The 12,645-nt window shown below is 40.4% G+C and overlaps 1 protein-coding gene across 24 annotated transcripts in view; it reads left to right on the top strand.

The window, feature by feature from the left end:
* LOC116243858 (uncharacterized) overlaps nucleotides 1–12,645 on the top strand; it is a 654,784-nt gene that overhangs the window by 265,297 nt on the left and 376,842 nt on the right. The window contains exon 1 of one of the 24 annotated variants that reach the window (XR_016470620.1): nucleotides 653–1,205. The exons of the other annotated variants lie outside the window; for them this stretch is intronic. The gene's annotated coding sequence lies outside the window, so the exon portion shown is untranslated. Of the gene's footprint in view, nucleotides 1–652; nucleotides 1,206–12,645 lie in introns of those variants that run through there. 24 annotated transcript variants of the gene reach the window in all.

Genomic DNA, 12,645 nt, shown 5'->3' with positions numbered 1-12,645 from the left:
AAAGGCTGGATGTTAATATTTTATTCTACTTAAATCAACAGGGACACAGTAAGCACTATTTTGAGGGATAATATTATAATCCAGTGGTAAGCAATTGCCTAAGTTTACTGAGAAAGGACAGAAAGTGGAGCTTTAGTTGTCAGTATCAACAGAGCAAATTTTGGTCTCACTTTCTCACTGTCTCATTTCAAATAAGCAAATCACAGCCATTATCCCTCTCAAGTTAAACAAATCACACAAATCCTTTGCAGGAATGAGCTGCAGGGAGGGACCCCAGGAGGAGCTGTGCTCAGGTCAAACGGCAGAATTAATTTATGCCCTTCTCTGTCACAACAAAGTAAACAGCATTTGAATTTGGTTCTCTCATAAGCTCTTGGGATTGATCAGACGTAGAGCAAGATGGGAGCTGGTTCCAGTCCCTCTCACTGCCTCCTGTCTTGCTGCTGTCAGAATGATTCTCCTTTTTCTTATTCTTTCCCCTCAATACCGGATGTCCATCACAGGCCTAAATCTCAGAAACTCTGATTTTGATCAGCAAAACCACCTTTATTTTCAAATAAGTTCCAGTCGCTGTACTCGTTTGATTGGCGCTTTTCCCAAGCAACCTAATGCTCGGTTTGGAGTAATGGGAACACAAACCATTAATAAAAGATTAAAGAAAAGGCAAAACACAAGGATTTAAAATTCCAAACATATCTCTGTAGACTGTCTTTATAAAAGGCAGTTTCTTCAGCAAGCGTTGAAATGCAATTCTTCCTACACATTAAATAATAAAATCAGACATGTGAACTTTCAGATTGCTGTGCTGAGCAAAATGGATGTAGTTCTTTTAAGTCCATAAAAGTAAGGAAAATCAGATTTTAAGAACGAAGATCACACTTGAGCAGAGTTGGAAAACTACAGCATGTTACCAAAACCTCATTAAACTGTCATAGATTTTTTTCAGCATTTCCTTTCCCAGTCTTCTTGATTGCCAAGACATTTGTCTGTAAATATTCTTTCTGAACTGGATTCCCCCTCCTCCTGCGATGCTGTTTGTGACAATGCTGTGGTTCCTTCCACGACTGTGATGTGTGATGTCATAAGCAGCAGAATGACCTCGGTGAGTCTGAAGGATGGAGATGGACAGAATGACCAAGGAGGAAAAATTGGGAAATATGGAGGGAAAAAGGAATCAGTCTTAATAGGATGTGAACAAAACACTGGTATGTGAGATTGCTTTTGCTCACCAGTCTGCACATCGTGGTTGCATAAAGCTTTGCTTTTCTGGCATGAAAGTCATGGTTTTGGAGCATATGTTGTGTGATGTGTAGCTAGGAGAGATCTTTCCTCTACCAAGACAAGCAGTGTGAGGTAAGCTTAGGGATGAAAATTGTAACTCTATCCTGGATTCCAGAATAGAGAGCATTAAATCAGACACACTAACTGGTAAGTGCTTCTCTAATGCTTAACACATGGAAATGTTATTGCATCTTCACAACGCTCCCGTATGAAAAGTAGGCAAGTGCTGGAATCCTTGGTTAAAAATTGGTGAATGTGTGATAATCTAAATGGTAAGAGAACTCTCATGAAGTGACTCATCAAATCTTCAGCAGCAATGGGACAAAGATCTAGAAATTCCTCTATAGTCTCACACTTCTTTTTACCGAATCAGATTTGCCTTGAAAACAGTTTTCAAACTTGACCTGTTCAGTTTAATCGTACAGTCTCACTCCTACCAATATTATACTGTTTCTGAGACAGGTAAGCCTAGTGTTAGCATGACATATTCATCTCCCTTAAAGATCTTTTATGCATAGAACTCATACAGATGCTTATGCAACAAATGTGTGAGCTGAATGGAGCTGAAATGGCCTCATCCTTCTCTATGTGGATGTCTGCAAATTGAGCATCATGTATGCAAAGCATCCTTTTCTGTAGGGCCTTGAGTCTCTCCCCCTTCTCTCGCATGCCAGGTTTGCACTAACTCCTGATTTATATCACTTTAAGTGAGAGGAGAATCAGGGCCTTTGACTTGTAAGTCTCACTGAAAACACATTTTTATGGCCAGGGTTATAATGGAAATGCTGACAAACTCAGACACTTAACTATAACTGCACAGAGTGTGATGCGATAATAAAGATATGCTTTACTGCCAAACTGTCTTGTGTAGACATTAGTGGAACGATGTTTTTCAGATTCTCTGTTGTAAATAGACATAGTTTGGCAAGGAAAAGGTGTTTGCCAGGTCAAATCCACTGCTCCGAAAAAGAATGCAATAATGAAATAATGTAAATAGTGAAGCTCCCAGCACCTATAATATAAGTCTGCAGCTCTGAAATTTGAACTGCTGAATTATTATTTCTAATGTTCGTGTATCAAACTTAGTATATTAGCACGCTGTTAATTCAGTGTCAACAGTATTGATTTTGTATGCGTGTAGCTCCTACTGAGATCATTAGTAGGTCTGTTTGTAAAGGACTATAGGCACTCATGTCACTGAAATGTATGGAGTTCATATTTGTGGGGAGGTATTTTACATGTGGAACTTCAACAGAAAGGCTCTTCACTGTTCAAACACCTATCTGCAGCTTTGTCGTGGTACAAAGCTGTCATTTGTTTCAGCGTGGAGCAGAGAAATGAGCTTTCATCATCCAGTAATGCTTTTGAACTTAGGGCAAAAAGGCTGGTTTTACCCCTACGTGTCTTTTGTAACTAGGACATCCTCTATTAGAGTTGAATGAATTACTGTTTGTGAGATTTTACTTCCCTTTTTCGTAGAAGTAAAGTAATAGTTTCTCTAGCTGAAGATTAAAAAAAATGCATTTTGTTAAAGTTACAACCCTACGCCCCAGCCCTGAGACCCGCTAAATGAAAGTTGAGTGTAATGATGGGCAAAGTTTATTTTTCATCTTTTTTTTTCCCCCAAGTGTCCTTCACAATCTTCTCTAATTTCTCACTTTCTGTTCCTCCCAAGAGCAAAGCAGAGGCTTATTTGCTGTAGTGACATTTCTGAAAATCTGCATGGCAGCATCACTGTTGCCTATGGAATAGTCATCATGTTCAATTTTGTTGATCCTGTATTTGTTTGCTAGAAAGCAAATCCATCTATTTATCTTCAAAGTCTCTTTTCCCAGGTTTCTGTTGCTTAAAGAGCTAGAGCAGAGTCCTTGTCTGCAAAAGCTTACAATATTAGTGTTTAGCTCTGCCGTTCTAATGATCAGGGTGATGTTTTGAAAGTATTCTGTCTTGTCAGCCCTGTTGTTTTTGCAGTCTGTGTTGATTTGGATGTCAGCTATGTTTCCAATAAACTTCTGAACCCAGAATACTTTCTAGTGGGGAAGAAAAAGGAAGGTTTTCTTTTTCACCATGCTATGAAAATTAAAGACCAAGGACTTTCAAAAATAGGAGCCTGCAGTTAGGATCCTTAGCCTATGTTTAGATTTTGAAGGCAGTGCCCTCATCGTCAAAAGGTCTGTGCATCCAGGAGTTGCTGTTTGGAGTCAGTGATTCTACCTGGCAGAGTTCAGTGCTCTCTGACCATGTGCTCAGACACTCCACTTAAGCAATATCAAATTTAGTTATTTGTAGCCACTTGGTGTTGTATGGGGGTTTTTATTTAGTTGTGTGATACAGCAACAGTCTGTAAGCAACACCATGAACCCAATGTGGAGATGGCAGCATACAGCTGATCAGGATACAGCTGACTGCCATTGCTGGTTTGGTGCTTGCTGGCCCGGGTATCCCCAGTCACTGGGAAGGATCACAAGGGTTGTGGCTAACTCCAGCCTGGTGTGTTCACTTTGTTCACTTTTTATGTGTGTACACTCTTACCCGTGCCAATTTGGCTGGTTCAGGAAGATAACCCTCCCTACTGATTATTGTAAGGAAGGCTGAGGAAGCTGGAAGCAGAAGAAAAAAATTCTGGGCTTAAGTTGCACTGAATTATTGTACTTCACTCTGCGGAGCTTCATTTCTGAAAACAGTTTTGGCATAGAAAAATAGAAGTTAAATTTCTCTGGCCGTGTTTTCAAGCAGAAGCAAAGCAAGTAATCTTTACAAATAGTAGTTGGAACAAATTTCACTTTCAAGCCAGTAGAACAAGAGTAAAAGAAGAAGCTTACGATGGTTCTGAGTGAAGATTACATCCTTTTTTATCTGTAAAATTAAGGTACTGGCCAATTTAAACTTTTTAAGACAGAGCCATGCTCTGCTCTGGGGCTGGGCCTGAGGTGTACCAGAGGCTGCAGAAGGCAAATGTGCAGAGCATCCCTAGGATATGGTTCCTATGACCTATTGGTGCAGTGCTGTCTTAGAATAGAAGCAAAAAATAAGTGGTGCACAGCACAATGAGCATCCTCTGGCTGTTTCCATACTCTTTGTCTTTCTTTCAGAAGCTGCAAACCAAACATTGCTATTTTTAGTGGGGAGGTCACACGTGTCCTCAGTGCTCTCTGGCAAGCCCACACTGCTTGGTTTGCCAACAGTTAAGCTGGATTTCCTAGAACTTAGTGGGAATCCAAAGGAGTCACCTAGAAGTCAGTGGCTGAGTTGGTAAAGCAACTGTGGGGCGACTGCTACCATCTCTTGCCATGACCAATAGGCAGTGCTCCTACTGCTAATGGGAGAAAGATGTTGAGAAACAAAGAGGAAGTTTTATCATACTCTCAAAAGTTTCTTAAGAGTATACCAATTTAATACTTTTTTCCCATTAAAAAATCCCCCCAAAACCCAATGGAATATGCATCCTCCATTTTGAGCATTAATCTTGAGGTCAGGATATGCCTTTTGGGTATTTTCCTCTTAATGAAGTAACTTGCTGCAGAGATGCCATATTATCCTAGCAAACTACATGCTCTCTGGCCAAAGTACTTAAAGTTTTAGCTCCTTCTTGAATATGTTGGTTGGAAACATGCCGTTTTTAGAAGCTAGATATCTTTTATTGGATTTGATGGGAAATATAAATTGGGTTTGGAAAAGGGCTAACCGTTCAAGCCCTCGATTCTCCCTATTAAGATTTTCCTTGCAACTTGGCCTCTTTTAAACTCCCATCTCGTGCATACTCTTTTCTAATCTGATACCTCAGCGTACATATCTAAACATGATCAGTGACAGTTTTAGCTGCGGGGTGAGACTTTCTGTGACAAGGGCAGTGAGCTCTGATTTGAGACCATTCATTGCAAGTGACTTCAGCTGTCTCTTCAAGTGACATCCAGCTACTTGAGGAATGAGAGATGACGAAAGTTCTTTGGACAGAAAACTTTCACTGACAAGAAGGTGACAGGTCCTTGCACAGCTGGTCTCTGATATGCCTTGGAAGAGGCCTACATAGTTACTAATTTAAGTTTAGCGGTGGCTGCAAGCATGGAGCAGACAAGTTCTTGTAGATTTGTAACTCATCTGCAGGAATGACAGGAGTTGGAGCTACACTTACGGTGCTTGCGTTGTTGTATAACATTTCCAATAGCCCATGTTTATTTAAAGAGCTAAGTAAACTGAACTGCGAGCTATTCTCATTCTCATTAATGCTTCTTAATATGTAGCTGAACATGGTGTAGTGTGTTAATTTGTTCATTTATTTAGAGTGGATGCTGACCTTTTTTTAATGGTCTGTCAAGTTATGGTAATGGTATCCTCAGTCTTCAGGCTGTCTATTCCTTTTTTTTTTTTTTTCCTTCCCTGTCCTAATTTTCCCCAGTGTCTCCTATCAGTTTTTCAGCTCTAGCGGTGCTATCGAGAATGAGAACTCTAACGCGTGGGACGTGGGTGGCTGTTTTCTTAAAGAGAAATCTTGCCTTGCTCAGAATGTGTGAATGTGTGCAGCTCCTAAATCACCATGCTACATGCCCACCATTGCTCCTGTTGGCAAAAGCACTGCGGGCAGGTCAATAACCGTGTAAGCTAGGAGAAGGAGGGTGATGTGGCTGAACATGCACGAGAGAACACCTTCTACAATCCTAGAGATGCATGCCTGCTGTTGCATGAGAGCTGTGATTTTGGTGTTTGCCATCATCCAGGTAGCAACCTGGGAGTGCTGGTTCCAGCTCTGCCACCAATCACTTTTCGGCCACTGTCAAACTGTTATAGCATGTCCTGGAAGTTACTGCTGGTGGCTTATGTGCAGAAAACTTGAAATGTTGGCAGTATCCACAGTGATGAATCTTCACCTGGGAAGGAATTGGTTACCCTTCAAATATCAGGTTGCTCTTGGTATAAAACATGATGGAAGCCTGAAAAAAATGGAGGCCATTGATGTCCAGACGTAACCCAAAGAAATAAGGCAGCTTATTGCTGGCATTTGAATATTAATGCTGTTCTACCAGATCTGACTTCAGAGGCTCCTCCTTTCCTACCATCTCTCATGGCTGCAATTCCCTCTTCCTACTCTGCCATTGCTGTTAGGCTTTTTGTGTGTTTGGTCCCTAAGTCTCCACCAGTGATTTCATGTTATCCTTGAACTATCTGGTTTTGTGGCTCTAATTTAGAGCCTGGCTATGGAGACAGCCCAATTGGCAGAGCCGCTCACTTCCAGTGTGTGCTGTGCCGGGGTGGAGCTGTGTGGTGGTTCTGCCAAGGCGTCAGGCTGCACACTGCCAGAGGAGTGATGCTGAAATGCATTCGATGGGCTGTTGGGGCAGGGCAGGCGAAGTGAGACTAGTTGTTACAAAGGAAATAATTTAGACCACAGCAGCACAAACACTGGGTGGCCTTGAACTCTTCCAAGGGAAGTGTGACCAGTTATGCCGCTTGAAAGTTTGTCCTCTGCTGTGCATGGGAGCACACGCCACTCTCTCAATACAGTTTCAGCTCTCCTATAATGTCCTTACTTCTCGTAGCTGAAATATTGCCTGGTTTACATTTACGATTACAGAGCTGTAATCTGTTTCACAGCAGTTGTGTTCCAGCCTACAGCTGGCGTAAGTCAGCGGAGCTCACTGACCTGCACAGGAGTTGTACCATTTGCAGCTGCCGAGGCTCAGCCCTCAGCAAATAACAGCAGTGTGTTATTGCACCAATCTGACCTCTTTTTTTTTTGTTGTTGTTTTTCTCATCTCCTTGGCACTTCATTGAGCAAATAGTCACTGAAACAATGGAGTAGGAGAGGAGAGAAGATAATTAAATATTACATAAAGATTATAAGGTTTGAGTAAAATTATTTCTATGGTTTAACATGTTTTGTAGTTATTTCTTTGCTAGCTGAAAAATGTGTGCTCTGTGTAATGCCAAATAACAAATTTGCTGGAGATATTCAAAAGGACCAAGCGCACCTCTTACGGATACTTGTTGACATATCTATTATTCATGCTGAGCAGGCTGACAGGAGGAATGCTGCCCTAACTTTTGCACGGCGAGCGAGGAAAGTGGAAAGCGCTGCCGCTTGTATGGCAGTCCTGTTTGTTTCGAGGGGTTCTGTCTGTTCAGCAGTCTGAGCTGTGATATGACTGAGGAGAAGCATGGTAGACCTTGGCAGTACAACAACAAACCTTGCTTTGATTTCAGCAGGACTGTGATTTGGCACTGTGTGTGACTAAGGGCTCCTTACAGAAACCCGATGCAGACAGTGTTGGTGGTTTGTTAGAAGGTCGCTATCTCCTAAAGGAGTGGTGCTCGGCTTTCCGACAGCAGTCCTTCGATTTATAATGACTCATCTGCATGAGCTGATAAAACATTTAATGTTGCGAGGCCCTTTCCAGGAGGCTTGGCTTAGCAGTGCTGTGTGAGAGATGAGAAAGGGCCCAAAGCCCGCTGCCCTGCCGTGCTTCATGTTCCTCATAAAAACAGGAGTGTTCTGCACCCACAGCATTCCTGAGCCTCTCCAGGGGATAAAGGCAGATAGAAAGCAGAAGAGAAATACCCTTATACAATGCTCCTTCCATTTGTTGCACTCTTTCTCAGGATGGGCAGGTTGCAGTTGTCACAGATCCGATTCCTGTAGGCTGCAAGGACAGATCTGAGAGTTGGGCTCACGAACGGGAGCAATGTGGTCACTTTGGGCCCTCTGATAACCTCAGACCATGCATCTGCAGGGGCCACTCCAAGCCCTGTCAGAGCTCCGGCTTAAGCACAGATCTGTCTGTGTAAGGAAATTAACTTTGTTCAAGTAAGGATTTGAAACAGAATGCAGAAATGGTTTTGGAACAGGGCATTTGAAATTGTTATTTAAATCATCTCCATATCCTCTGGTACGCGGATGAAGAAGCTGGGCAAATTACTGAATAAATTGTCCAGAGATGTTTGCGGTGTCACTTTCACCTGAGCCCAAGGAATATGAACCCAAATTTCAGCTGACTATATTGCATTCCTCTCTAGACCTAGAAATAGGATTTTAGCTGTTATAAATTGATTAATGAAAGTAATGTTACTTAGACCAGACCCTCAGGCTTGTAATGCTTAAATTTTAGCATAAATGGCCAAAAGAAGCAATTTGTTAGCAGATGCAACTTGAAAAACCATTTTTCTAGTTCAGAAGCAGAAAAGATAATGACCCTTCATTGTTTCAGGTCTCTTACTGTCTCTGTTGCCTCCCCAGATGACAGTGCCCAATTTACATTTTTTTCCCCCACTGAACCTGTGTGGCATCATATTAACATGGCACATGAAGATCCTGAGGTGAAAATAAATCCAGAGCGATAAATATCAAACTTTGAGATGCTTTTCCATGTAACTGAACGTTTATCTGAACTTCACACACAGCATCCAGTTAGATAATTTGCCCACGAGGCAAGTTTGTTTCGTTTTTCACAATGTTCTGCTACTTGGGATTATTTATTCACTGCAGCAGAGCTATGGACTAGCCTGACTTGTTAAGCAAGCACTGTGAGGATAGACACTGTGGTGTTATTACCTCTCATGGAAAACTTTGGAGTGAGAAGCAGTGAACTGTCACCCAGTGCATCTTGTTCCAGGATGGGCTAAAAACTGGTGCGGATGCAGCTGTGGAGGTAAGAGGAGAGTCCTCTCCTGTGGAAGTGTCTTTTCCTGTTGATTCCTTCTGTCTGGTCTCTGATACCAATATTCCAGGAATATTCAATTTTTCTTTTACTGAAGAAAGAAAAAAGAATCAAGTAGAAATCAAATGTATCTGTAAATAACTCCCTGGATATATCTTTAATTAGCCAAATAGAGAGATGGGGTATTTCTTCCATGAAGGAGCAGAGAAAACCTTATTTCAGCCTTCTGAACTCAGATTTAATAACTAGTACTTAGATATTCCTTGGCAGTTACAAATCATTCTTGCATTAATGTGTTTGTCAGGAAAAGCAGAGCTAATGTGCAGCATTAGCCATAGAACGTCTCGGAACGCATTGTCACAGGAGGTCTGCTCCTTTGCACCTTTGTGTGTGTGATGTTAAACTGCCCACTGAAAATTTAGCAAACTTAAGCTGCAGCCAAAGAAAACATCTGCTCTGGACATGCCTTACTTTATTTTCTAGCAGGAGGGCTCCATATATCAGTGCCTTGCCTTGTCTAATTTCATTAATGTGATCTTGTGTCCATCCTGTGGCAGTTTAAGAGACATTATTTGTGGCCTCCATCAAATAAAGCATTGACCATAAATCCAGCTTCACGTAAATGAAGATATAAATGTCAATCTGCATTACTGTATAATATTTATTATTTTAATTAAATGAAACTCATTGTGACATTTATTAGGTCACAAGTTCCTTTTTAACGGCAATGAATAGCAAGGGAAAAAAAAGTGCTTATTTTGGAATGAAAGAAATCTACTTGTTTTGTGTAGTTCTTCCCTTAATATTATTGTTTCAGGTTAGCAGGCTGTGGGATCTGTGTGTGGAAAATAATGTCTGTGGTTCTTTTTGGGACATGAAGTAGTTAGTGATGCCAAACATGACATGCACTGCAGAAATACCAAGGAACAGGTGGATTAGGAAGGTGAACGCTTTTTTTGTTGGTTGCATCATAATACAAATATTTACATTTAACTGAGCCAACTTTTTTTTCTGCTTTAAATTGGCTAACTCATATTTTAAGTCAGATATTCTACTTCTGCGTTGGTAATATTTAAAGTCCATAAGGACTGTGTGGACTGTAGCTTAAATGATGCCACTTCTCAAATTTTGTGAAAAGCGCAGAAAATCTATGATTTAAAAATACTGCAGTCCAATCCTGTGTAACTTAGCTCCAAAGATAGGAATCCATTACAAATTAGAGACTGTTCTTACTTATTCTCCTTTGATCGTTTTGCTCACTGTGCTTTTGACACATAAAAAAGCATAATATATAATATTTTCACGGCGTGTAGGAAAAGACTTTGAATAAAATTCTGTGGTCATAACGCTGGCAAAATTGCTTAATTTAGGAAATCTCAGAGGTGCAGGAACGAAGGCTTGATATCTGCTGTGTTTCTTTCCTTGCAGAGAGTCAGGTTTTATCAAAACTGAATTGCAATAGCCCATTTAAAGGCAGAACGTCCTTTGTATGTCAAAGAGAGGTCATCAGCTTCTTATTAAATAGGCTGTATTCAGAAAAGAATGTGGATGATGAGGACATTAGTTTTTTTTTTAGGAAACAGAACAACTTAGTTTTAGCTTGATCATTTTCTATCAAAGTATTGATCTTGGTACTGATGAATTCAGTGGCAAAACTCCAACTAACTTAGTTGGAAGTGTGGAAACTTCAAAAATTGAGATTAAAAATTTCTTTTATATTATGTATGTAAACTCTGTTTGCATCATTGTTTTTCACAGTAGTTCCTCAAAAGTGAATGGGCTGACTGAAAGGGAATTTGATTCAGTTCTTTAAACATCTGCAAGGCAGTTTTCAGAGCAGTTAAACAGTGTGTTCTGCAGATCTCCAGAATCTTTCAAAATGAGCCTGAAAGTTTTTTAAGCAGGAAAACACAAAATTGTCTAAATTTCAGATCACTTTTAACTGAAAATGTTTGCTGTGCATTTGTAACAGAGCTGGACATGAGGTCCCTGTCTGTATCGAACACTTAGCTCAGCTCTAACTTACTTCCATTAAAGAGGAGAAAATGAGATTGCTGGAGTTTATCCTTTTGGTCAGCATTAACCAGGGATTATTCATAGTAGCCTTTAAGTACTAGATATTATCTGTTTCAGCTGAGGGTCTGGTGTTACACTGCATGACACCAAACAGAAAAATTTAGCAAAAGCAAAGCTGAGGATCTGGTACAAAACTGAGACTGAAAAGACAGCCTTTCCATTTTTCAGGTGCTGCTCTCCTGTGTTTTATTTATTTCCCTGCAAAGAAATTTCTGAGGAAACACTTTTTCCTTTTCCAAAATCTGAAAACAAATGAAGTGAAGCCAGGAATACTGCTGAAGTTGAGCTGTACGTTGAAATCAGGAGTTTTATTTCAGTACGATTTTTGCAGCAAGTTCTTAAAGCTTTTTTTATGATTTAGTTTGTAACAGTCTAGTTACATAACTGTGTAACACTCCTGTATTCCTTCTGAATTTACCGAGATGAATTTTTATCTCAGTTTCCTTCTTGCTTATAAAATTATCTGTACTTGTATAGATTTCTAGTATTTCATTTCAGCCGTCCAGTAGCTAAAATGGATAGATCTCGGACTTGTGACAATTCTTCTGCATTGCACTGAGGAGATGGAAACATTCTTCTCTCTTTTCACTGTTGTAAAGAAAACGAGAATTAGCAGTGTCCAGATAACCACAGACTGTGTGCTCCACTTACTGCTCCTTTCAAGCTCAGGTTTACATCCCCTGTAGCTCAGAAGCCTGTGAGAGATTTGTACGTACAAGCACTGAGAGAGAAATCACTTCATCTCCAAACGCTGGTCCTGACAATGCACATTCATGTTCAGCATGTGCTGCAGTGCCTCAAACAAAGTCTTGCTGGCTGCCAGATGAAGGTCACTGCTCACGTGCTGAACATCAGGTGCTTTGTAACAGAGTTGTTTGAACCTGCTCGAATCCTGTGATGCGGTCAAACTAAATTCACTTCCAGGGTCATATTTTTGATATTCAATCATATTTGCTAGACAAAATCTTTTTGTTATCACATGCAATGATAAATTCTTAAATAGACTCACAAGCTATTTTTGATTACATTTTTGTTCTTTTTTTTTAATATATCAAGGCTGCTATGATTTCCCAGAACTGTTATAGCCGTCTTCAGGTTCAAGTCCATTTTGGTGTCAGGTTAGGTTGTGTAACTCTCTGCTGTGAAGATGATCTTGAAGGATTCTGTAAATAGTAAGTCTTCCACTCCAGACATTGAGAGGAGTCTGTTCTGTAAGTCTTCAATCATTCTAGCTTCTTGATTCCTTGTTCTAAGATGATTTTCATTTCCTTCTCTGTTTCTTCTTCTCCTGGGGAAATTAGTCTGAATTCTGATATGTGTTCACCATCTTTTTTGTTGAATCTGTGAGGAAAAGAATTGATGTTCTTTGTAGTGGCTATGTCTTCTGTCAATAGACCACACTTTCTGCAGCTCTAAGGAATTGCCTTTTCTACTATTGGCACTTGCTCACATACCTAAAAGTAAACAAACCCCACCAGTCTTCAAATAAATTATTTTTTTTTTTCTTCTTTTGCTCTCTTCAGTCTTCTCTGGATGTTCCAGTTCCCTGCTGTGGCCTGATCCATCTCTTTCGAAAAGCTGATTGAGCCTCTGATTGCACTTCATCTTTCCTCTCGTACAAAGAGTAAAGGAATTTGAT

This window comes from Phasianus colchicus, chromosome 13 (genome assembly GCF_987193195.1).
Source record: "Phasianus colchicus chromosome 13, bPhaCol1.hap1.1, whole genome shotgun sequence".
NCBI classification, from domain to species: domain Eukaryota; kingdom Metazoa; phylum Chordata; class Aves; order Galliformes; family Phasianidae; genus Phasianus; species Phasianus colchicus.
The sequence above is the reverse complement of the archived record's forward strand: the minus strand, read 5'-3'. Positions and strand labels throughout refer to the sequence as shown.